The 25,059-nt window shown below is 37.4% G+C and overlaps 1 pseudogene; it reads right to left on the reverse strand.

Annotated features, from left to right (window-relative positions):
- Positions 1 to 21,127: 21,127 nt before the first annotated feature.
- On the reverse strand, positions 21,128 to 22,041 carry LOC129506979 (centriolar and ciliogenesis-associated protein HYLS1-like; annotated as a pseudogene).
- Between the last annotated feature and the right edge of the window lie 3,018 nt (positions 22,042 to 25,059).

The following is a 25,059-nucleotide window of genomic DNA, read 5'->3' on the forward strand; positions in this document are numbered from 1 at the left end:
CTTTGCCTTTGGTTCCTGAGAGGCAATACCTAGGCACCTGCATTATCCTGCCTGGTAGGAATATCTGGTAGCTGGGGGTCTTTGGCCACCAGAAAGTCTAAAAATGTGATTTATAAGGGAACTTTGAGCCATGCTTTATCAGTTTTGACCTCTAGAATAACTAGAGACTAAAGGCATTAGGGACGCCTGGGTGGCTCAATGGTTGAGCCTCCTCCCTTGGCTCGGGGTATGATCCTGGGGTCTGGGATTGAGTACTATATCAGTCTCCTGGTAGGGAGCCTGCACAGATGAATTCAAGCGCTCACACAATAGCATCAGAAGCCATCCCTAGCAATTCTCTCCTAGGGGCTGGCTTTATCCACATAAGGATAACACAGATTCCAGAAGTCTGGGCCTAAAACTTTGCATGTTTAAAACCAGAAGAAAATAGCATGTCTCTCCGAGGGGAGGTAGAAATATCCAGAAGGCATCTCATTGGATCATGTATCTGTTTCTCCCTCAACTAATCACTAACGTCAAGTGATGTGCAGGTATAACTTTCACCCATCCCTGGAGCCAGAAGGAGTCAGATCAAGACATATGGCAGAAATAGGTAAAACCCTAGAGGAAATTTGCTTTGGAGAAAGGCGAATGGATGCTGGATAAATGCCACTTATAACACATAATGTTTACATATCCAATAATTCTACTTTCAAAATGTCTCTCTGGTGGAATATTTTCTATTAACCATGTAAGAAATCAAGGTGCTTAAGCAAGCATAGGGGAAAAGCTCATTTCTTTGTGTAACTAAATTATGGTAAAGTCAATAGAGTCAAAACAAAAATGATGTTAGTTTCTACTCCTATCCCTACCAAGTAGCTCTGTGACAGGACAAGTCACTTAGCCTCACTAATTCACAGCTTCCATATATGTCGCATGAAAATTATGAATACTTCCATACCCCAAATATTAACGTTGATATGAGAATTGAAAGAGGAGCACCTAGGTGGCTCATTGGGTTGGGTGTCTTTTTTTTTTTTTTTGTGGGTTGGGTGTCTGCTTGGAATTCTCTCCCCGCCCCTGTCCATCCCCCAACTCATGTGTGCAATGTCAATCTCTCTCTCTCTAAAATAAATAAAATGTTTAAAAAAGAGAGAGAACTTAAATAGATCATTTTTAAAACAAGGTTTTAAAGATACTATTTCAGAATTTCAAAAATTTCTATGCAAATATAAAGCAATAATAATAGTAAAACCATTATTTTATGTACTGTACTCATCAGAATTGTAAGTTGCAAACTATAGAATCCATTCTGACAGTTTAAGTAGAAAATGAATTAAATAAAGGAAGTCAGGCAGTTCACAATCTTCTGAAGAATCAGGCTTAAAAGCTATAAACCAGGAATAAATAGGACAACTCCTCTGGGAAACACTATGACCTGCAGTCTGGGCACAGGCACCATACCTCACTTTTCCAACATCTTGTTAGAAGCGGGTCATCCACCATTGCCACTTCTGAAATTGGGCTTCTCCTTGCCACACTCTACTACGCTTGTCATCAGAATGAAATTCCCATTGTACAGCCTTCTTCACATCACTCTCTACCAATTAGAGACCTCCTATGTTAACATGTGACTGGCAAAATCAAGGTCATGCACCTGTACCTTAGATGCAAGGGAATCTGGAAAAGCAAATTTCTGACTTTTATCTTATGAAAGTGGGATGCATAAAGTAAGGAATTCACCAAACCTAGGAAAGATATCCACCCAAAAGGTACATAAAATATCTACTTTACTCACCCCATTGTTTTTAGTTTTAAAACGTTTGATATCTATGTGCAAATACAACTTAGAGAATATAGTCATAGTAGAACACGTATGTTCTACAGCTGTTGGTTTTCTTGCATTTAGCCTCGTCCATCTATTTCTTAATCACTGACAATGATTAGACCAACTTTAAAGATAAATTTTGCCTGTTTGTGTTGCTTAAGCAATTTTTTGCTCATATAGAAATCTCTAGAGTTTGTAAACATACCAATCAGCTTAAGTGCTTTCTAGAAACTCACACTGAACTGCCAATTTACTGGTAGCAGTTACTTATCTAGATCCAAGACAGGGATCCAAGTTAAATAGAGAACAAATATCAGAGAGTTTTTTCCAGGAATCTACCAGAATATCTCTATGTGTAAATCTTGCAGATATTTTGGAGTTGGAACAATACTTGACATATAGGTCTATGACAAACAGAAATTATTCCTCCTTTTCCTCTCTCAAATTGTGTTCTTCTAAAGCTTCTTTAAATTCTGGGTTTCTCTACCCCAATGGATATGTAAAATACAAATGGGAATGGGCATTTTTAACATTTTTTATCTCTTCTATGGTGAAATGTAATAACTTTACTTCTTGTTTAGGAGTTTTAAATAGTTGCAGGGTTTTTTGTTTTTTTTGGGAGTTTTTTTTGTTTTTTTGTTTTGTTTTGTTTTGTTTTGTTTTGTTTTTCTTTTTTTCTTTTTTTTTTTTTTTGAGAGAGGGAGGTAAGTGGAGAGACAGAGAGAGAGAGAAAGTCTTAAGCAGACTCTTCACTGAGCATGGAGCCTGAGCTGAAACAGATAGTTGGCACTTAACTGATTGCACCACACAGGCACCCCTAAGTAGGTCAATAAATTAACCTTTGTTTTCCATTCCCCTGAAATACTGAGGGAATATAGGAAGAGAAAGAATTTTAAATCAAATCAAAAATACTTGTACAGAATGTCTTACCTAAATTTTTCTTCACCTTATTGAGTGATGGTGTGAGTTTCATAACCCAACTTGACACTGGATATCACTTTTTGACCCTTACATTAGTAGAGCACAACTTTTGTGTGTGTAACCTAAGTATTATATAAGAACCATGAATTTTTGCACCTGATGCATTTATGTGTATGTCCAAAAGACGGGAGAGTTGAGATGGAAACAGAGTTTGCACAGACAGGATTTTAGGAAGTGTGTGCATCTTGTAGGGAGGAGTGCAGTGTATGGAATTTGAACTTCAAATTTGCCATGTTATTATTACTCCCATTTCTTATTATTATGCACATTTGGCATTATTAAAGTCAAAACAGATCTTAGAGTAATAGTTAAAGAAAAGTTGGTTCATAAATGATTTTAAAAATTTACATGGTACAGTAAATATAAAACATGAAAATACTAACAATCTATTTCTTTTCAAATACACAATTTTATGATTGTCTTTTTTAGTAGGAGTTGTAACATTTCTACATTTCCTATGTTTTAAATTTGTTTTACTAATTAAATGACTACAGTTGACCTGTTACTTGATGATCTATCTAAAGGAATGAAATAAATGCAGGAAGGCTGTCATCCAATATGCTGTTTGGCCTTCGCAGACATTGGAGGAGAAGTGAAAGAACCACAAATATAATTTTGGGGACTTGGGCAGGAAAGGCTGAAAAAAGAACACAAAAAAATAAAATTATGGCTTTAAGGTTGATCTAATATTTATCAGTAAGTCAAGAAAAAGATGAATAGGGCAAAATCCAAGAACCAGAGTGACAGAAGAAGCACTTCATATCATAGTAATCCCAAAGCATGGGAGAACCAAAGCTGGAAGAGAATGGGGAAATGTTGGAATAGATGGCAGCAACAGAGGCTATAATTGTAATTATTGCTAGGCAATTGCTGATAGATTTAAATTGTATTTTCTGAGCACTTACTAAATACTAGGGATTTTCTCATTTTATTCTCAACAACAATGGGAAAAAGGTATTATTCCTCCCAGGGGAGGAAGCTGGGAGGAGGGCAGGGCATAGAGAACTATCTTGTTATTTAAATTAAAAAAAAAAAAGCATGAAGAGTGACAGTATCAAGATTTGTCCCAGGTCTTTTAATTCCATGCTCAAAATCTGCTCCATGATTCTTGGTCTGCTCTAACACTTTGAAAATTGATTCTTTACAAAGTGTATTTGAGAATTCTTTATTAGCTTGAATATGCATTTAGCAATACTCATAAATACTCATAATTTCCAATTACAAATTACATAAGTTATGGAGATGAAAAATACAACAGAGGGAATAGAGTTAATAATTCGTAATAATTTTGTATGGTGACTACACTTACCATGGTGAGCATTGAGTAATGTACAGTATTGTTGAATCAATATGTTGTGCACCCAAAACTAATATAACATTGTACATTAATTATACTTCAATAAAAAGCCATCAATGAGCCAAACTTTAATATTTCAGCTTTAAAAAGAGAGTGAAAAAGTAACAAGCAGGAAGTACAGCTCATATTCCATCAATCTTCCTTTTACTTATCATACTTTCTACATTCAGACACAATACTATGAGTCAATAATGACAAAAATTTAAATATAAAACCAGAGCCCACTTTTAAGCTAATGTCTAAAACCAAAATAGGAATTACATGAGTTGGGTTACACAAAAATTAGTATATTTCAGGTCATTTCCAGGAAAAGCTTTCCTGAGCTAAATGGATCTTCTCCCCTTAGTACGAAAAAATGTGTGTCAAATACTACATTTATTTTAGTTTTGATAATCTATTAAGAAATATACAATACCAGCTCATTGGATGGACTCAACGCACACACTGAACATATGGTACTTTGAAGTGTCAAGAATATACACCTGTGCTATTTTAAAATGGCTGACTTGACTAATTGCTTATATTTCTCTTTCCCTTCAAAATTCAACAAAAATAAACAGATATTAGTTAGAAAACAGTAGAAATTACCCTGACAGGCAAAAATGATGTGAATTTTCTGGAAGGCAGTTGGAATCAGTAAGAGAGTGTTTAAAACACATGCATGCACACACACACACACAAACACACACACACACACACACACACACACAACCTGAAACAGGCAGAGAAGATGACTACAAAGATAAAAGCTATGCATTCCAAAAGTCCACTGAGGAACTCCAGAGAAGTTCTCCAGGAGTTCACAGGAAGTCATCCATGAGCAGGGGCTGCCCCAATGGCAAACATTTCAAGCCTTTCTGAAGGAGCACTGGTTTTGTGGTGACGTGGGGAATGTGCTCCTTATATAAGTACTGTAGAAAGAGTAACAGAGCTGAGCCCAAGATAATTTTAGGCCTCTGCAATGGAGAAAGATAAAAAGGAGGATCTTCTTCCAAAAAAGTGAAATAAATACAAACATGAGATATGCCCACTTACAGGACAAAATCCAACTAAAGGAACACATACATGGCTCTCTTCCCAAGTTTCAACTAAACTAATCTGAGAGCAGGATTCAGTCTTTGTCACACTCCTGACATACAAGCCAGAAATTTCAGCTTTTATGAATCATGTCATTGGGAGACCAAGAAAACAGACATTACACATCACGTAGGAGCGACTTAGTAACAATCATACTTTCATTTCCTTTCCCTCTTTTTTGGCTGTAAAATGCCAAATTTTGTCGTCCTCTTTATTACATCTGTGTCTCTAGGATTCTTGTTGATTCCAACATGTTCTTACTTTGTTAGAGTAATTGTATTAATTCAGTATGTTTTAGTTCAAGCAACCAAGTCTATAAGGTGTTCCCAGGTTTGCATAACTCTATGACTAATTATGTCTCTTTACCTACAAATCCTCTTGAAATACTTATTCTGTATATTATATGACTGAATCATTTCTCTCCAGATCACTACTGTCACTCTTATACATTGCATAAGTCTTCCCAATATTTATTTATTTCCCTCTCAAATTGCCTTTCCAACATCTGTCTTTCCTCGGCAATATTTCCCATTACCACACAGGCTACTTTTTCAAAATATATTTAACTGTGCATTCTGTAGAAGACTCATACAAAAAGAAATGTAATATAAATTAGACTCCCATGTGACAAGAATAAAGTGAGGTGTTTTTCATATTTTATGCTTTTATTTATTAAGTTTATATGATTAGTCCCTGTAAATTTTCTCTCCCTACGGTCCAAATAACATGTACCCAGTCCCAAGGTACCTTCCATTTCACCTGGCATACAGTTGTACATCATGAAAAAAGGCATTTGAAGGACTTTCCAAAATTCTAAGAAAGTACCCCATATGGCACCTATTGTAGTAAATAAATCAATAATACTGATATGGCTTAATCTAATTACAACTTTTCAAAATGACAGTTGGAAAAATTAATTTCCTTGAGAGGTCAAATGGTATTTTCAATGACTTGAAATTTCCAAACCAACCTCTATAATTCCATTATACTGATAAAAGTATAAAATCTAATTTATTTGTCTTGGCTAATTAAATTCTACCTGTGACAATAAGTACCCCTATTGCTTGTCTATAAATTATAAATATTAATTATATGAGAATATTCAGTGTTACACCATGCTTAGGAAGTCAGTTACAATAGCCATGTTTTTAAAGGCTTGGACCAAAGTCACTCTGAACTGACAAGCTCTAACTATTCTGCTAGAATGTCACTGAATCCTATATGTCCAAACCCAGAGTAATCACTTACTCACTTTCTATTCCTTAATTTGCACCTGATATGTTAGCTGTAGTTTTCATATTTTATACATCATTTTGAAAAATATCCAAAGTGAACATCAGAAATAATGCCAAAAAATGGTATACAAAAAGACATAAGCAGGAGAAAAGAAATTTAAATTGATATCGAGAGTAAGAGAAAAAAATAGAATGCATGTAGAAAGGCCATGAAGACACATGCGTGCCTTACAAGTTTAATTATAAGCTTTCTATTTTAGAATGAAAAGGAGACTCCCTAGACACTACAGTTCATACTCAAATTCTATTCTTCTCTCTTCCTGATTAACAAAACTTTCTTTTATTCAGGTAACTATGTGGATTAGGAACAGATTCTGATAAATCTAAGCCAGTCATGCAATCTCACTCCCTCTGCTAGTAGTTGCTTGAGGTGGGTACCTAGCCTGGTTCTGGCCAATGAGATGGTAGGGGGTGCCTGGGAGGCCTCTGGGAGACGTTTCCTTGAAATTAACAAGACTACACTGAGAGATTGGCATATTTTATTCTTCTGGATGTTACTACCTCAAGATTGGACTCCTGATGCTACTGCAACCATCTAACAATCATCACTGAGGTTGGCCTGATAACAAGTTTGACACTAATGGTGGCAGAGCTGAGAAAAATGAGAAGTCATGCATGCCATGAATGTCACTGAGCTGTCGAATTAATCATACTCTACACCAAACTATCTTCTGATGTCTTGTTAACTGAGATTATACATTTATTGATGCTTTAGTTATTGGAGAGGGTGTTGCCGATAATGCTCATTGTTTAGGAAGAGAAAATATCAGTTCTTCGGGAGAAGTGAAATTTCTCTCGTAATTAACTATTAACTGAAAATTTTCTTAACAACATTTTTATACAGAACTTCACAAGTAAGGTGGTAGGCATTGGGATGGACAATATCCTAAAAATATTTTTTTAGCAAGTGTAAAGTTAGATTTTATAAGAATTCTATGAGAATATAGCATCAAAAAGCAATTCCAAGAGAGCAAACCATCAGGGCTATACAATTTAGACAATGCTATATTTTTTCCTAGTATGACTTTATTTCCAAATAAATTCTAACTTTTCTAGTGTTTTCCCAAAGAATGCATCAGAAGCTAAAATGTTGTGGTAATAATAGGTGGTCTATTGAAAAAGAAGAAAGAGTAGGCAAGGAGAGGAAGGAAGAAGGAGAATGTAGAATGGTCAGATAAGTTTAGGAATGCTGGGATAACAATGTTAAACAATCTCTCAAAGGTTCTTGGTATCATAACATACATTAAAAACGTCCCAGAGTGGGGCAGGTGGGTGGCTCACTCAGTTAAATGGCTGACTCTTGATTGCATCTCAGGTCATGATTTTGGAGTCCTGGAATTGAGCCCCACATCAATCAAGCTCCATACTCAGCAGAGCCTGCTTTAGATTTTCTCACTCCCTCTCCCCCTGCCCTCCCTTCTGCTCACATATTCTCTCTCTCTCTCTCTCTCTTTAAAGTAAATAAATAAAATCATTTTATAAAAAATAGAATGTCCCAGAGAGTGGGGTGCCTGGGTGGCTCAGTCAGTTAAGTGTCCAACTTTGATTTTGGCTCATGTCATGACCTCAGGGTCGTGAGATCAAGCCCTGAGACAGGTTCTGCATTCAGCTTGGACCTTGCTTAAAATGCTCTCCCTCTCCCTCTGCCCCTCCCCCACCACTAGTAGAATGTCCCAGGGAAGCACACAGCATGTAGTATTTCCTCCATTTATCTGACCCCAAAGTTCCCTCTATTTTTTTTGAGCATTTAGAGTTAATATTTTTCTACATTCTCATTTAGGATTTAAAGGAAATAATATTCTATATAATAGTCTATATATTCTTCCATATAGATCACATGATTGGAAACTGAGCAATTAATAAATTGAATATCTTGAAGATTACCACAGACATCATTGCTCTACATCAGGCATTTGATCAATATACAGCCAGCAGTACTAGTCTGTGGTTTCCCATATGCCCCCTTACATGCTGAAGGAGGCCTCTTGTAATTTAGACATTATGTAGGTGAATGGCACAGTTGATATTCATTTTATGGGAAAGGAGGAAATTGGTAGAAACTCTGCTGGACAGATAAACATCCTACCTATAAATGGCCTTAGACCTGGAAGACTAACAGGAAAATAGATTAATCAATATTTATTACTACTGAGCTTACCCAAAGTCTTAACTCCAGCAACAAAGGATTGTTCAGATTCTACTAAGTCAACCTGGAGATAATTTTCTTCCTGCAATAATACGAGAACTAATGCCTCTTTTTTACTAGCTTTATTAGTATCTAATGGAAACTTAAGGAATAATATTGTAAACTGGAAAATATTTACTAAGAGAAACTTCTGATAACTTTTTATCAGATTGTTAACTGGAAAAAAAAATCCCAATCACATGCTAGAAAGAAAAAAATAATAATTATAAACTTGATTTTCACCAGCAGCCCAGATAAATCTGAAAATAAGATGAAAACCTTAGTTAAGCAGATGATTTGATCTAGAATGTTAATATAATTCCCTTTGTTTAAAAAAAAAAGAAAAAAGAAAAGAAAAGAAAAGAAAAGAAAAGAAAAGAAAGAAAAGGAAAACAATGGGGACAAAAAGAGTCACTTGTGCTAGGCCTCATGTCAGCAAACCACGACTTAATACCTAACTAATTGCAGTTTCGGCCTCTCCGGGCATGTGACCTTTAACCATTCTGGAATTACCTGGTCACCATTAGTGAGGTAACCTGTCTGATCCCACCATTCCCCAAAGGAAGGTGACCTTTCCTAAAGCAATGCACTCTTTGCTAGAAACTTCCTTGCCCCTCCTCCTTCTGCCCATAAAATCTTCCATTTTAAACAGCTCCTCTGAACTCCTTTCTATTGTTAGACAGGATACTGCCCAATTCATGAATCAGTGACTAAAGGCAATTAAATCTTCAAATTTTCTCAGTTGAATTTTGCTTCTTAACACCTCTTTATCCCTTCTGCCTCACACTCCCTACCATGTGAGTTGATTAAAAAGAAATGTAATTGTTGAATTGAGACTAGTTAGAAACTAATTAGCCTGATAATATCAAAAATATTATGGGCTTCATAGAAAGCTGTGATCCCTTGCCTATGTTCTTGGAAGTCTCTTCTCTTTTGAACTAATCCAACAAAAAGCTAATCTCTCTGTACATAGTTTTCTACCCAATCCTAACCTTGGTTATAGGTCAGAATTGTTCCATTTAGTAAGGATTGATAAAGCACATACCTAGTGCCAGATGCCATGCTTGGTGCTAGAAATGCAAAACTGGACAGGATATGACCCCTGACTACAAAAAATTCAGAGTCATGTAAATCTTAGCATTTGTCTGCCAGGGGCTGAAGGATACTTAACTATCCACAGTCACAGTGAGAACAAAGAGTGGAAAAAATACACGTCAGTAATTATTAATCAATAGCAATTGTAGCAAAGAGGAGTTGATTCTTATAAATAGTGGGAGATGTTTACGTCAAGTCATAAGGCTGATACTTAGACTTTGCCTCTATGGAACACTAAGACAACTGGCCAAATTAATCATTTGAATCAAGAAACTCTTCAAATTCATGGCTGTTGATGCTCTTCATATATATTCACATTTGTCAGTTGAAATATGTTCAATTTGACAAGGAAATATTAAGTATGTCCTATATTTAGACCTCATGGTCTGGGAGTGGGGACAGTGAGCAAAGGTAGAAGGGAAGAAAGGACACAAAAGTGCAAGAGAAGGATCTGAGGCTCAAGAAATTTACAAAATAGTGGGAAGGCTTAACATGGAAGTAGTTAATTGTAGATTAAGACCACATCAAAGGGACAAAGAACAAAGTGGTAGGGAAATAATGAGAAACTGGGTGGGGGAGGAGCAATTGAGAAGGTTTTATGTGGTAAACAGCATTTTTGCCTAGGCATTGAAGGAAGAGTTTGATTTTATTACAGGCTAAATAGGAGAAATTCATCCATCACAACGGACATTCTTCTAGCTTTAAGCTTTAATCTTACACTCCTCTAAAGCTCTGCTTTGCCATCATTCTTGGCAGACATCATCCTTGTTCCACTGACTGGGTCTTGAATTTATGGCACTTAAGTACTTATAAGATTATCAGGAAGGAAGTTGCTTTTAATACCAAATTTTCTAGGTTATAATGGGATTTGGGGGAATTCCACCTGTCATGGGGGTCATTTGACTCTAAATTTATATCAGTTCATAGATGCTTAGATCACAAACTCATTCTACATAACTCAAAAAATAGAATTCATATATCAAATGTTATAGCTAAAAGGTACACAAGGCAGCATATGACCCAAATATCTTGAATTTAGAAATGAGGAAACAGAGGTCTAAAGATGTTAAGGGAATTGCCAAAGGTCACATTGAGATTTTTTTGTAGAAGAGTGGCGCTAGAAATTGGGACTCCAATTGACCATGCTGCTGCTTTCTCTCTATCACACCCACCTTCCCTGATTTGCTTGGATTTGCCACTGGTTAAAGAATTCCTAATCACCAAGATACCTGGTTCCAAGGGAAAAGTTTTATTTGGGTGCCTTTACTGACACTCTATGTCTAGGAATCATTGTTGATGTGATAGTGCAGGAGCTCATGTCTTTCACTGGCAGCTTTCCACATAAATCCAAAAATGGTTTTAACAGTACCCCTGTTGCCTTTTTTTCAACCACAACTTATGTATATTTTCCTGTCAAAAGGAATATGCTTTATGCACAAATTAGCATCTGCCTTGCTCATGCTGAATCTGTGTAATCAGTATAATAACGAGAGAAATGACTCATAATTTTTGCCTTATGTTTTTTTCAATTTGATAAATTAAAAAGCAATGCCAAATTGCAGTTATGAAGACACAGCTGAGAAGTATGTTTAACTGCCACAGCCTCGTACAGTCTTCACAGGAAGAAAAGCCACATCTGTTTCTTTTGTAAGCTTGTTTGAGGGATGATGACACTCATGAGAGAAACACCAATCCAGGAATTCAAGTGATTTTATGAACCAAACCAAACCAAACAACAAAAAAAACCAATCAGCATTGAAGATAAATGATTTTTTGTTTTTCCAGTCTATATTGTATTCTTTAGGAAAAAAAGAAAAAGTGGGCCAGATGATTCGAATTTCAAACTACTTAGCCCATTTTCTAATTAATTAATATGCTTAAATATTAACAGTATCTCAAGGGTTTCTACAGAGTAGTGCAAATTGCAATATTGTATCATCTGATTCCTATGTTTAGTGTTTATAATTCTCATTTAATTTTAGCATGTAATAAAAAATTTATGTCCTGACGTTAACATCCAGTACTAAAATGGAGAAAAATCACTGGCAGATGACTTTGTAGATAAGAATAGAATTATAAGAGTTTTCATAAATATTGTGTGATCATTTTTACTGCTTGGCATGTACCTGCAGTCTAGTGACAGAAGGTAGGTAAACCTCTAGTAGGAAGTGTATCAGAGGCCAGAAAAATACACTAAGTCAATAGAGGGCTTTGAAAACATAAAAACTAAAGAATTGGGATGCTAAACCAATAATATCTTTTATGAATTATATGAGCATTTCTAATTAATTCTTACACTTTCATGCTCTAATACATGATGAATGATTTAAAATTCTACATGTTCAAATGGAGCTACAATTTGTTCTTTAAGTGAATGAACTCTATGAACTGACTGTGAAAAATGATTTACTATAATCTTAGGCTGCAATAAGGAGAGTATAATATCCAGAGTAAAGGAGATCAAAAGTATCAAAAAGACAAAGCTCTTCTACAAAGAAGAATGCTGGTTTATAAAGGTTAAAGGAGTAACAAGAGTTTCAACTGCCAGTGTAATAACTAATGAAGACAAGGATCATCATGGATGCTAAAACTATAGGTGTAAGTTGTTGGAGAACAGGATACTTACACAGTCTTAAAATATTACTCTACATATTGTGGATTAATTACAAAGACGACTGACCTTTTTAATGGAGGGTCTGGAAACACTGTCTTAAATGAATGATCAAAACGTTTGCCACTAATAACGAGACCAACTGATACATCTGCCCCCAAAAGTGATAGACGGATATGACACAACATTGACTATGTAGTCTTCTGGTGAAAACGTTTAATCTGAATCTAATAACGAAAAATCACTAAGATCAATCCAGATTGTGGGACATTCTGTAAGAACCAGTTCCAGATTCTCTAAAATACTCAAAGAAAAGCAAAATGAGGGGATTTTAAGAAGTCTGCTTGTCCATTTCCCTCTGTGCTTCCCCTAAATAAATAAATAAATAAATAAATAAATAAATAAATAAATATTTTTTTCTAAGGAATCAGGTTGTCTATATATGCAGAGAAATAAAGCAAATGCAGCAAAATATAAAAAATTTGTGAATGCAAGTAAAGAATATGCAAATGTTCAGTGTAATATTCCATCAACTCTTCTCGGGGATTAATTTTTTTTTAATTGGGGTAAAAAGAATACATCAGGAATATCGAGTTCCATTATTTTTTAAGGTTTTATTTATTTGAGAGAGATAATGCACCCACGAGTGTGAGGGATGAGTGGTGCAGAGGGCGTGGGAAAGGGACAAGCAAACTCAGGGCTGAGCACAGAGCCCCACAAGGGGCTCGATCCCAAAACTCTGAGACCATGACCTGAGCAGAAATCAAGAGTCAGATGCTTAGCCAAATGAACCAATCAAGTGCCCCTGAGTTCAATTCTTAACACATTTTAAAGGAGACTACCACATTCCAGGGAAAGGTGAGAGAATCAAATTTTAGGACAGTGAGAGGATCAAGAAACAAGGTCAGGTAAAAAACTGGAATCTTCACATGTAGGAGAGACAACTATTCTGGATCTGAAATTCAGTCATACGGAGACTGCAGTAGATTGCATCTTTCTTCTGAAAGAATTCCTCAGACAAATGATTGAATTTAACAAGCACCCTGAGGCTAAGAAGAGCAGAGACTGGCATTTCACCTGAGTGGATGAGGGGGTCAATGAAAACGACTCCTTCCCACCCCTTCACCTCTAAGAGTCCATGGTCAAATCAGAAACTGGTCTGTCACATAATCTTCAGGAGCATAGCAACCCCACAGAGCTTTCAGACCATCAGACATACATCAGAAGCATCATTCAGACTTCTGATTCCAAAACATTTATATATTTTGGGTGCAGCACACCCATTTTATGTCAGACATTCTGCTAAGCACTAAGATTTCAGAAGCAAAAGGATGATGAGGTTCCTGCCCACATGGCTTTTCACCTATAGCCTATAGTTCTGGGAAACAATAAGAACTAAGGAAATATGTTTCTGTCCATTTTGTAGGAATTTTCTCTTATGTTTAAGAAAAAATTACAAAGTTTATCCTGAATATTTGTACTTTCTTTATGAACATATTGTGAAACAATGCTTTTGTCCTATTAACATCTAAGTACATTTCTAAGGAACATGCACCAATGAACCACATTTTAGGAAAAATACTATTTACCTTTAATTTATCATACCCATGTATTAATATTTGGTATATCTTCTAAATATGTCCGTATGAATTAATGTGGGTTCAATAATCCCTTTGTAATTTTGCAATATATACTTCGAGATAACTGAATGTTCTGTGTAAAAGGTCGATAATTGCTTTCTGCAATTATGTGTTCAAAAACCAAGTACAGTTGAATATTGGTAAACTAAAAGGACATAGGCTTTTTAAAAATAGCCTTGTCACTTTTCTGGCTCTAAAAGGAGGGGTTGTGGTGGATCTTGTTCAGAATCTGCATAAAGCTGGAGCAAATCTGTCATTCAGAGAGGTCTGTGCCAGAGGAGGTGGTCCTACTGGATGAAAATGGGATATTTTTTGAAGCAGTCTTGGATATCAAAAGAGGGAGTTCTAAACTGTGTATGTGTATAGGGGAAGAAAGGAGAGAAAAACAGTGAGGAAGTCCTGAGCATGTCAGACTCAAAGATCATGGTAAAACTGTAAACTGAAGATGATTCACATGGGACAAAATCAATGCAAGTGGTTCAGGGTTAAAGCTTTGATGGTCTCAGTAGGGATTTTTATATGAATCTAATTAGTGAGACTGCTGGTTTCAAGTAACCAAAGTCAGAGAGTCCAAACTATCTTTTCCTGCCAGACGCAATCTCTATGCACTTCCAGAGAGGCTGAAATACATAATTAGAAATTTAGCAAAATTTATCTTTGGCACTCATATTTAGACCAGGGCACCTTGCACGTCCCCACAAAATCAAACTAGTCTTTAAGTCCGAATGGCATCTCATGTTTGTGACAGGCCCCGCTCCTCTGTCCTCAGCCTCACGAAAATTATTGCCTATTCACCTTTGTTCACTCAGGTCAACGTGATAGCGACCCCAGAACACACTGGCCAGGTTCTTAGCATTATGTATGTGAAACTATGATAAATTGTGCCACCAAGACTTATCAGTCTGAATGATTTCATAATTCAAAATCAGCTATAAAATAAAGTGATTCATTATCAGACATAACAAGAAGATATCAGAGTCAGTTCTGGTTGGTGATTCCAGGACTGGTTAATTTATGACCTAATGCCCTCTCAGACACATGGCTTTTTTTTTCCCCCTTTAAATTTGTTTCCTGTGGTGGCAAATGTCTGTATTAGTTTCAAAGTTCATCTAGTGACATAGCGGCACACAAAAATCAGATGAGACCATCCTATCTTCACATAGGATGTCCCAGAATCCCCACAGCCAATATTCCCTCAAATCTAATGGGACAGAACTGTGTGATGTGACCTTTCCTACACCTACCATGACAAAGAAACTATTTCTATTGAGTTATCTTATAATACTCAAGATTTAACTCCCAAGTCTAGAGAGCACCCAAACCTTAAATGATGCATGAAGCCACCAGAAATACAAACAATATCAAGATTCTAAGAGCAAGGAAAAATTAGAGGAAATGGTGGTTAAGGAGCAATCAATGGGACCGGGGACATATTCCCTCTGTTTAAAATCCCTTTATCTTCCTTTACTTCATGAAGGAATCCCATTCATCTTTCAAGTTTTCTCCTTTGGGGAGCCTTCCCCAAACCCACAAGTTACATTAGCTAATCTCCTCTGTGCTCACACAGCCTCTCATACACACACACCTCCTTAGAGAACTTACCACACAGGATCCCATTGTCTAAAACATCTGATCCCTCCATTAGACCATGAGTTAGTGCCTTATGACACTAAGCCACTTACTCTATACTGCAAGCCAACATTTATCATACTGTAGACACTGTATATTCTTAGTGAATATTTACAGAATGGAGGAAGAGAAAATACAGACAGCAAGAGGAAAAAAGGAAAGAGGAGGAAAGAAAATATCAAAGACTGAAATGACCATTTTTAGCTGATGATTTCATAGATAGGAATCAACATCTAGCCTAAGCATTGAAGGTTAATAGGGCAATTTTTATTAATATGTTAAGCAGTTTACACATAAATGGATATTTTTTTAAATTTTTTTTTTATTTATGATAGTCACAGAGAGAGAGGGAGAGGCAGAGACACAGGCAGAGGGAGAAGCAGGCTCCATGCACCGGGAGCCCGATGTGGGATTCGATCCCGGGTCTCCAGGATCGCGCCCTGGGCCAAAGGCAGGCGCCAAACCGCTGCGCCACCCAGGGATCCCCATAAATGGATATTTACTATATTTTTCTGTACTCTGCTTTAATAATTCCTTTAATAATTTGCACTTTGGTGAAGTCACAGTGGCTATCATCTCCTGGAAATAATCCTGCACAGATGAGAAGCTAAGGTGATAGTGGGAAGCAGGGACCACAGTCTCATTGGCTGAGTATACTTTCTTTCTCTCTCTCTCTTTTTTTTTTTTTTAAGTAGGCTCCACACACAGCATGGAGCCCAATGTGGGGATTAAACCCAGGACCCTGAGAACAAAATCTGAGCTGAGATCAAGAGTTGGACGACCAACCGACTGAGCCACCCAGAGGTCCCCGAATATATTTTCAAAAGTGGTATCTGCAGACAAATGTTTAAGACACTATGTTAATTCAATAGTTTTTAGAATTATGATGTAAAGATCTTAGAGAAAACAGTATGAAAGCAAGACCATGAGATATTTGGAGTGGGCAGTCCAAGCACAGCACCCCTTTTAGGTTTACTCGCCAGGTAAACGACAATACAGCGTTCTGGTGATCTCACTCCCATCACTTCTCCTTTCGAATAATGTTGAACACCTGTGGGCCTCCTGTTCCCCCACAGCAACTCATTCAGTAAATATCTCTCTACCTACCATGCACCCAGTGCTGTTCCAGGCGTTTGGGATGCATCAGTGAACAAAGCAGAGAAACATCCCTGCCCTGGGGGGACTTACCTTCTAGCAGGGACAATTCAGTAGACAAAGCAATAGGGAGTTGCATTTTACATGAACTACAGTTATATTTTTGAAGACAGATGACACAAACAGCATTAATTTTTAAGAAGACCTATACTTATTACCTAAGCTCAGGTAAAAGGCATTCTGGGGGGCCATCAACACAGGACGATAAAAGTTTGCCAGCTGAGCCTATATGGAACCCATTCATTATAAGGGTTGTTTCCTGACTTTGTATTAAGCCTCTGTGGATGTGTCGAACAGATGAGGTCATGAGGTCAAACTCATTGATCAGTATAGACTTAAGAAAGAAAAAGGAAAAAGAAAAAAAAAAAGCAAAAGAAGAAATAAGGGAATCTAAAAATAAATAAATAAAAGGAAAAACAAGCAGATAGATTAAGCAGTCTTACCTGGCCCCATGGAAATGATATTTGGATAAACTGTGTGTGTGACACATAACCTACTGCATATATCTATCTGGAGAAATTTCTGAAGAGAGTCTTTAACTGATGGCTTCATGAAGACCACAAAAGGAAGTGACTGAAATGGACTGAACTACTAATCGTGCTTACTGTGATGTCCAGACATCCAGAAATAATATTATCAGCTTAAGAACTATAAGAACTATATACACAATATTTGCATACAATGTCTCATGCTACCAATAATCTTGAGCTGCTATTACATCCACTCCCTTGTTCTATTTAAAATTGCACCGGCTTCCAGATCACTGTACATATAATATTCCTCAATTCTATTGTTATGAGAGGGCTGCCAAGTGCCTGGTGGGGGTTACTTCCTACTGGCGACCCACTTCTCTTTTGATATCCATGGTCCCGAATCATTCTACCTCTACGTTATGTTCATGACCAGAGGCCTTTCATTTAGCTCATGCTTAGCTAGTCTTTTTGACTGTAAGGGCAACTGAGACCAAGTTTAGCCTAAAAATCTGTCCTTTCCTTAAAAATAGATCCCATCACCCTACACATATTCCTCTATCAACTATCTCTTCCGGCTTCCTCTTCCTTCTTTAATATGCCCACTGTCACACAGACAACATGACAATCTGGAATGGACTCCAGGAATGTGGTGGATTCTGAGTATGAGTGATGAATAGGGACAAATAAGAGACCAATGTGAGGAACACAACTTGGAATTCAGGTGTGAGACCCAAATGGGCAGAGATGAGGAAACCAGTAGCCATAAACTACATTTGCAAATAATGAAATACAACATATGATAAGAATTTTCATCTCCATGCTTCTGGGAAGCCATTTCAACTAAGTTTTCACTTTGTTGATTTAATACGATGTTCAATCAAGGTGTTATTTAATGAAATAATTTAACAAATAGTATATTAATGGAATAAAAATCCAGTAGCTTTTTGTCATGGGTAAAAGATACAACCTGGCATGTTCTCCCTAATTTTTAGCTGGAATTTATGGGAGTAAAGTCTAACAGATTAAAAAGAGAAACGGTAAAGGCAGTGCTATCTAATAAGGGCTTACAGTGTGCCAGGGCCTGTACTAAAATATTATATTAATATAATACCTCATTTTTCCTCATAATCATCCTATATGGTGACAATAATTCCCCTAATTTTACAGATGCAGATGCAGAAACTGAGGGCTAAAAAGTAAAATGTCTATGATGACAAATCTCTTGAGAAAAAAAAGCTAAGCTTTGCACGTGGCTGTCTGATTCCAAGGCCATCCTACTAATCACAAGCTACACCAAAATGGAAATTGGGCCTCCAGAAAGCTGGCTTCCACGTAAAGCAAATCTCCACATTCAGACTGTAGCTCATTTGTGACACTAGGCACTCTGATATCCTTAGGTGAACCTGAGGTGCTCTCCATTTGTCATACATTACCCTTTGCAGTCAACTCATCCATCAGCAGAAACCATCCAACGTGAAGGATGTCTTTCCGTTCACTCCAGCGTGTTGCCTAGCACACCGTGGAATACACACTAAACTGGAGGAGACTGAATTATGTATCAAATTTCCCAGTCTGTGCACTTTTAGATAAAGAATGTTTGCCAGGAGAGCTCTGTGTTTTGTCACTTGTTTGTTCATGCTGGAATCAGGGTGTGTGCCCTACAATGCAGGCTGCAAAACAACAGATAATGCTGTGTTGATCACCGTGGAAACCAGACTTCTGAGAGAAGAGAACCTACTTATAGCATTGCTCTAGGAATGCACTTCCAACAATTAGCAGTCTTTCCCTTCTAGAGGCCTGATTTCCCCAAGTTACTTAACCAAATTGTAAAACATCAACTTTCCAACATGTGCTGGCTGACCTGGCACAGTTTTGAAAGAGGTCAAACATTGTTCTGAACAGCAGTGGTGGGCAAATGGTTCCCTAATGATGTCCACATCCTAACTCCTGGAACCTATGGAAATGTCATCTTACATAGCGAAGGGGAATGAAGGTTGCAGATCAACTGACCCTAAAACAGGGAGATTAGTCTGGATTACTCAGATGGGCTCAATGTATTCACAAGGGTCCTTGGACTTGAAAGAGGGAGGCAGAAGAAAAAGTTGGAATGGTATATCAGGGACTAACTTGTTGTTAACTGGCTTTGAGGGTGGAGGAGGAAGGTCACCAGCCATGGAATGTGAGTGTCCTCTACAAGTTAGAAAGGACAAGGAAATGGATTCTCTCTAGAGTTTCCAGAAGAAATGCAGCCTTGCCCATAACTTGTCTTAGACCACGGGACCTCTGTCAGACTTCTCCAACCTACAGAACTGTAAGACAACACATCACGTTGTTTGAAGCCACTGAGTCTGTGGTCATGTGTACAGTAGCCATAGGAAAATAATACGCTGCCTAAAGACTGCTTTTAAAAAGATATACTGAAAATAAAATAAAATAAAATAAAATAAAATAAAATAAAATAAAATAAAATAAAATAAAATAAATAAAAAGATACACTGAGTGAATACGTGAAGGCCTCAGACTATGAATTTGAAAGGTATGTCTGTGCCAAGACAGCTCCACGGTGAGAAACCAGTATGTGTGTACTAAGGTGGGACTCTAATACAGCACAGCCCAGGGATTAAATAGCACTTTGAAAGCTGACTGAAGGTGTAGCAGCAGGGCTTTCTTGTTCATGTGAGCAATTTCAGTTACCTGGGGAAATATCTAAGATGAATATGGATTAGTTACACTTTACGTATTGGAAAATAATGCATCTGGGTTCCAGGGGGTTGTGAGTTTATGAGAGGGGGAAAAATGATAGCAAACTACCAAAGGAAAAATAAAATATTTAGTATTTTCACAAATACTCTAATTCCTATACCAAGGTGATATGGAAAATATCACCATGTTGATTTTCCAGGTTTCTGGGAAGTATTTTACAATTAATAATGTAAAGTTAAGGCAACCCACATGAAATTTAGCACATCTTAAAGTACTAAAATTAAACTAATGTTGGGGTCCCTGGGGGGCTCAGTGGTTGAGCATCTGCCTTTAGTTCAGGGCATGATCCCAGGGTCCTGGGATCAAGTCTTGCATTGGACTCCCCACAGGATGCCTGCTACTCCCTCTGCCTGTGTCTCTGCCTCTGTGTGTGTGTGTGTGTGTCTCCCATGAATAAATAAATAAAATTTTTAAAAAGAAATAAACTGTTTTTTCAGTTACCCAATAAAAATTTTTGAGAGCCTACTACATTTAAGATACTGATATATATGCCATGGAGTATAAACATATGTTTCTTCCATTTCTCAAGGAATTAATGATCTAGAACACACACACACACACACACACACACACACACACACACACCATAGGTAGAAGGTGGGTAGAGAGATATAAAGACACAGGTAAAGAGCCACAAGTTACAATGTAATGAACAACTGTGCTATGTATATCCAACTTTCTTTTTTTTTTTCAAGTCCACAAAATCCCAACTCTTTAATGAATAAGATTAATGCCCAGCAACTTTAAAAACAGCAACTCACATTGGCCAAAGGTTAAAAATGGTATAGAACAGAAACAGTGTTATCTGACAAAGTAGAAAGACTAGGTCTGTTTTTCTCTCTCTGGCCTTATTTCTCTTGCAGTTAGTGGATTTGAGAGTGGTACTTTGGAAGTGAAGTGGTATTTGATTACCAATGTGATATAGACCTAGGAAAGACCAATGATGGGTGAAGTCCTTACTATATAATGCTCCATGGGCTTTCAAGTTAGTTGTTTCTATTTAAGTAGAAGGACAGAGATAAAGAACCAGGTTACCCTCAAACAATCCCATAAAAGAGGTTAAAAGATACTTAAGGAAAGAGAGAAGGGAAGCTTCCTGGGCATGACTCCATTTGCAAGGTCACAACGAACACCCCAACGAAGAACAGATCTTTTCTTCTCTGTTGGCACCAGGTAATTGTTTGGAATATATATGTGCTGAGGTTTGGCCTGGGGTTCTGGTCACAAAAGCATCTGCTCTCGGACACCCTAGCGTAATTCTTTTCTATGATCTTCACCAGGTAACCTCATTGAGTCCCAGTCTCCTTTGTACTCAAAATACTGGGCTACCTAGTCTACCTTGCCCCAATTTCGGCTCACCTGGTCCAGCCTTGGAAGAATAAAGGACTTGGGTCTGCTGGCAATGATCAGGTCTTGTTCATAAGCTGGAGGTCCCATTCCTTCTCTTTGTAGATAACAAATGAGCTGATCTTGAGAAATTCCTTGGTATTCATGTGGTAGGGTAAATTTTTGTGGAATGTCAACTGATTCCCAGTCTTCCTGGAACTGTAGACTCATAAGCCTTTAAGTCCCAGAGATCCATCTCACTTTCTGTACCAGACTCTGATTTACTGATAATCAACTCATCTGTCACTAATACTTCCCCACCTGGCTTCTTCTGCAACACCTTTCTCTTCATCACTGGCTTTTGGAGTCTCTGGGAGCCCTCAGAGACTGTTTACTTTCTACATGTGGGTACTACAGTTGCACAGGAAGAGCAAGTCACTTTCCTGGGGTTACTGAAGCTTTACTGTAGGGTCATACTGGATAGACTGGGTATCTCTCCTGACATCTCCCTCACCCTGTCCTGCACAGATGTGAGTAAAAGCTGTAGCGGCTGCCAACATTTGTTCTTCTGGATCCATATTAGCCCATTTTTGTCCACTGGGCCCCATGAGTTCCTCCACTGCTTCCCCTCCACTGTAGGACCTTCTTTTTTTCTGCCATCAAAATTACTTAGAGTGGGAAAGTCTTGACTTCAGGCTTTATTTCCAATATGAAATACAGTCATTGGCAAGTTCCGTCAATCAGGCCAGCCTTTACTGTATCACCTTTAAGACAGAACTTATTTCAATGTACCTCCACTGCCATTAGTCTCCAAGTTAAAGAAAAACCCACCCCACCAAGGGCTGCTTGGCTAGCACAGCTCCGCAGGCTTCCATTAGCGCCCACAGCCTGTACATCCAAGTTTTAAAGACAGTATCTAATCCTCACTCTTCAGCTAAATATTATCCCTATTTTAAGATTCGGGAAATCAAACTCAGAAAAGTAACTCAGTCAAGGCCAAGTGCCTAGGTAGCAATGCTGACAAACTGCGTATGGCAAGGAAAACTGGTTTGGATGGCCTCAGCCATATACCTGGTACGGTTCTCAATGTACAACATCCACATGACAACAAACAAAGTAGGTTATTATTCACATTTTCCAGGTGAGGAAACAGAGGCATAGAGAGGTTAAGTATTCTCCCCAAAGTCACACTCTTAGTACATGTCAGGGTTATGACCAAACCCCAGGCATCTTGGCTCTACAGCCCACTGATTAACCACCAGTTTTTCCTAACTTATACTGAGGATTTCCCTATCAACCCGCTTCAAAGCCTAATACACTGTCTGATAAGAACTGTAGCACTTGTCAGTTTTATGGATGTGAATTAATATAATGTTTTCTCTGGGGGGAGCATTCCAACAGAAATGAATTTCTCGTTAAGTAGTAAAGAGTAATGACTAATTACTGTATGACAAGCACCTGAGCCTCACTGTGACTCCTGCCATGACTTCAGTGAAAAGATCTCAAGGCTTAAGTCATTTATTCTATAATTCCTGAAGGTTAGAGAAGCCTCTCATTAATTTTCTTGGTGTTGTGCAAATATTACATGAAGCTGTGGTTTGCTTGCTTCATTCATAATTTATTAAAACAAAGCACTTTTACATGTGCCTCTTTCTTCTTTCATTTAGTTCTTAATGTTTCTTTAAATTGCCCTCCAAACACATCTCCACATTCTGAGAATTGGGTATCAGATTAAATGACAAAATACGTGAAGAAAAGTTTGAAGTGAGAAATTCTCTAGGTGTCTATTTCTCTACTTCAGACCAACATTATTTTTGTCTGTTTGCATTTCCCAGCCTTGTTACACTGTCAGTGTTTTGGCAAAGTGATAATAGAATTTTTCTGGAAGAACTAGATGAAAAGAACACATCCTTCCTCATATGGCAATTGGCGATTAGCTGTTTTTTAAAGAAGTATGACAGTCAGGTAGCCCTGGCTTTTGTAAGCAAGGGCTCATATTATGGTTTTGGTATGAGATTATTTTAGAATTATTTCCTGTCTTAGAAAGGGTAGGAATCCAAATCTTTTATTTTTAATTTAACCTGAAGTTTTGGACTAGATTCTGTGAGTTTTATCCTCAGTTTCTGATTTGCTATGAAATAATAATAATATGGACATGGCAAACACTAAAATTGGGCATGAATGAGAACAGGTAAATAATCATAAAGGCCCCCTATTGGCTAGGCTCATGGTATCCATGTTCTTGTTTAATCTTCAAATAATCCAATTTTGTAAGTGAGGAAGCAAACTCACAGAGATTGAGAAATTTGCCCAGATTCACATTGGCAGTGATCAAAGTCCTATGTATCTGGCTCCACATGAATCCTTAATGTTACCATATATACCAGGTATTGTTAAACACTATTCAATGAAAGTACTACAAAAGTGGAATTGGATATAGTATTTTAAACTACTGGGCTTACATCTAAATTAAAATTTAGATCTACTTACTTGTATGGCATTGGATTTATCTATCTTGGGCTCTATTTCCTTACTTGTAAGATAGAAATAACATTACCTACTTTTGCAGTTTTTAATCTTACACATGAGAGATAACATATTTGAAATATACAACATAAGGCCTAAAATACAGAAGCCACAGATAAGTAGTGGTTAATATTATTAATTTGTAAACTGCTTTTCAGGATCTTTAAAATCTGCAAAAAAAAAAAAAAATCAGTAAGTAAAAAGTGTTTGCCCCCTTTACAAGTCTATCTATGTGACAAAGAGTTGTCAGGGAACTGCTAAATACATCAAGTTGTAGAGAAACACTTATCAGCTATCTTTGTAGTAGCATGTGCAAAGTAATTTAAGGACACTACAAAGAGGGAATCATGTAACCCATGCCAGTATGCAAGAGCTCATGCCAGGAACATGAAACAGTGGATAGCAAAACTAAACCACTGGGAGGGACAGTGTCTCTGATTCGTATTGACTCAGGAATGTGGGAAGAAGCAAACCTGGAGATTGATGATTCCCAGAATCTACAATATGGCAGGGGTAGGGGGTGCGTTTGCGGGAAGCAGGGCTGACTCATAGGAACACAGCCACCTGCCATGAGAGCCAAGCACGATCTTACTATGTTTCCCAAGATGAAAGGGCCATATTCCAAAGACCATGCCGGTTTACATCCCAACTAGTAGTCCATGGGACCGCCCATTTTACTGGGTTCCAACAGACCTTAATTTTCTTTTGCTCAAAGAATTCAACTCTATATTTCTTATCAAGCTAATGCCAAAACTGAAAGATAAAAGTGATGCGTGAATTAAGAAATCAACCAGTCTGGGATCTCAAAGGCTTAAGCGAGCAGGGGAGCCAAAAATAAGTAAATGAATAAATAATGAAACAAATCTTGATAGCAAGCCCATCACTATAGACCAAAGTAAAGCCGTAGCTGCTGGGACTGTCATTTGTACTTTAGAAAGCTTCTGATAATAAAAAAGAAAAAAAATTATAATTCATTGTGACATTTCTACTTCACCTTAAAGCAACCCTGAGTGTAATGGAGGGGTCTTCTAAAAAAATATTAATTCCAAGGCCACACCCCAAAGATCCAGAGTAGGAGCCAAGGGCCTGCATTTTTACCAAGATCCCATGTAGTTCTGAGGCAACTAGTTTTGGGACCA

This window comes from Nyctereutes procyonoides, unplaced genomic scaffold (assembly GCF_905146905.1).
Source record: "Nyctereutes procyonoides isolate TBG_1078 unplaced genomic scaffold, NYPRO_anot_genome, whole genome shotgun sequence".
NCBI lineage: Eukaryota > Metazoa > Chordata > Mammalia > Carnivora > Canidae > Nyctereutes > Nyctereutes procyonoides.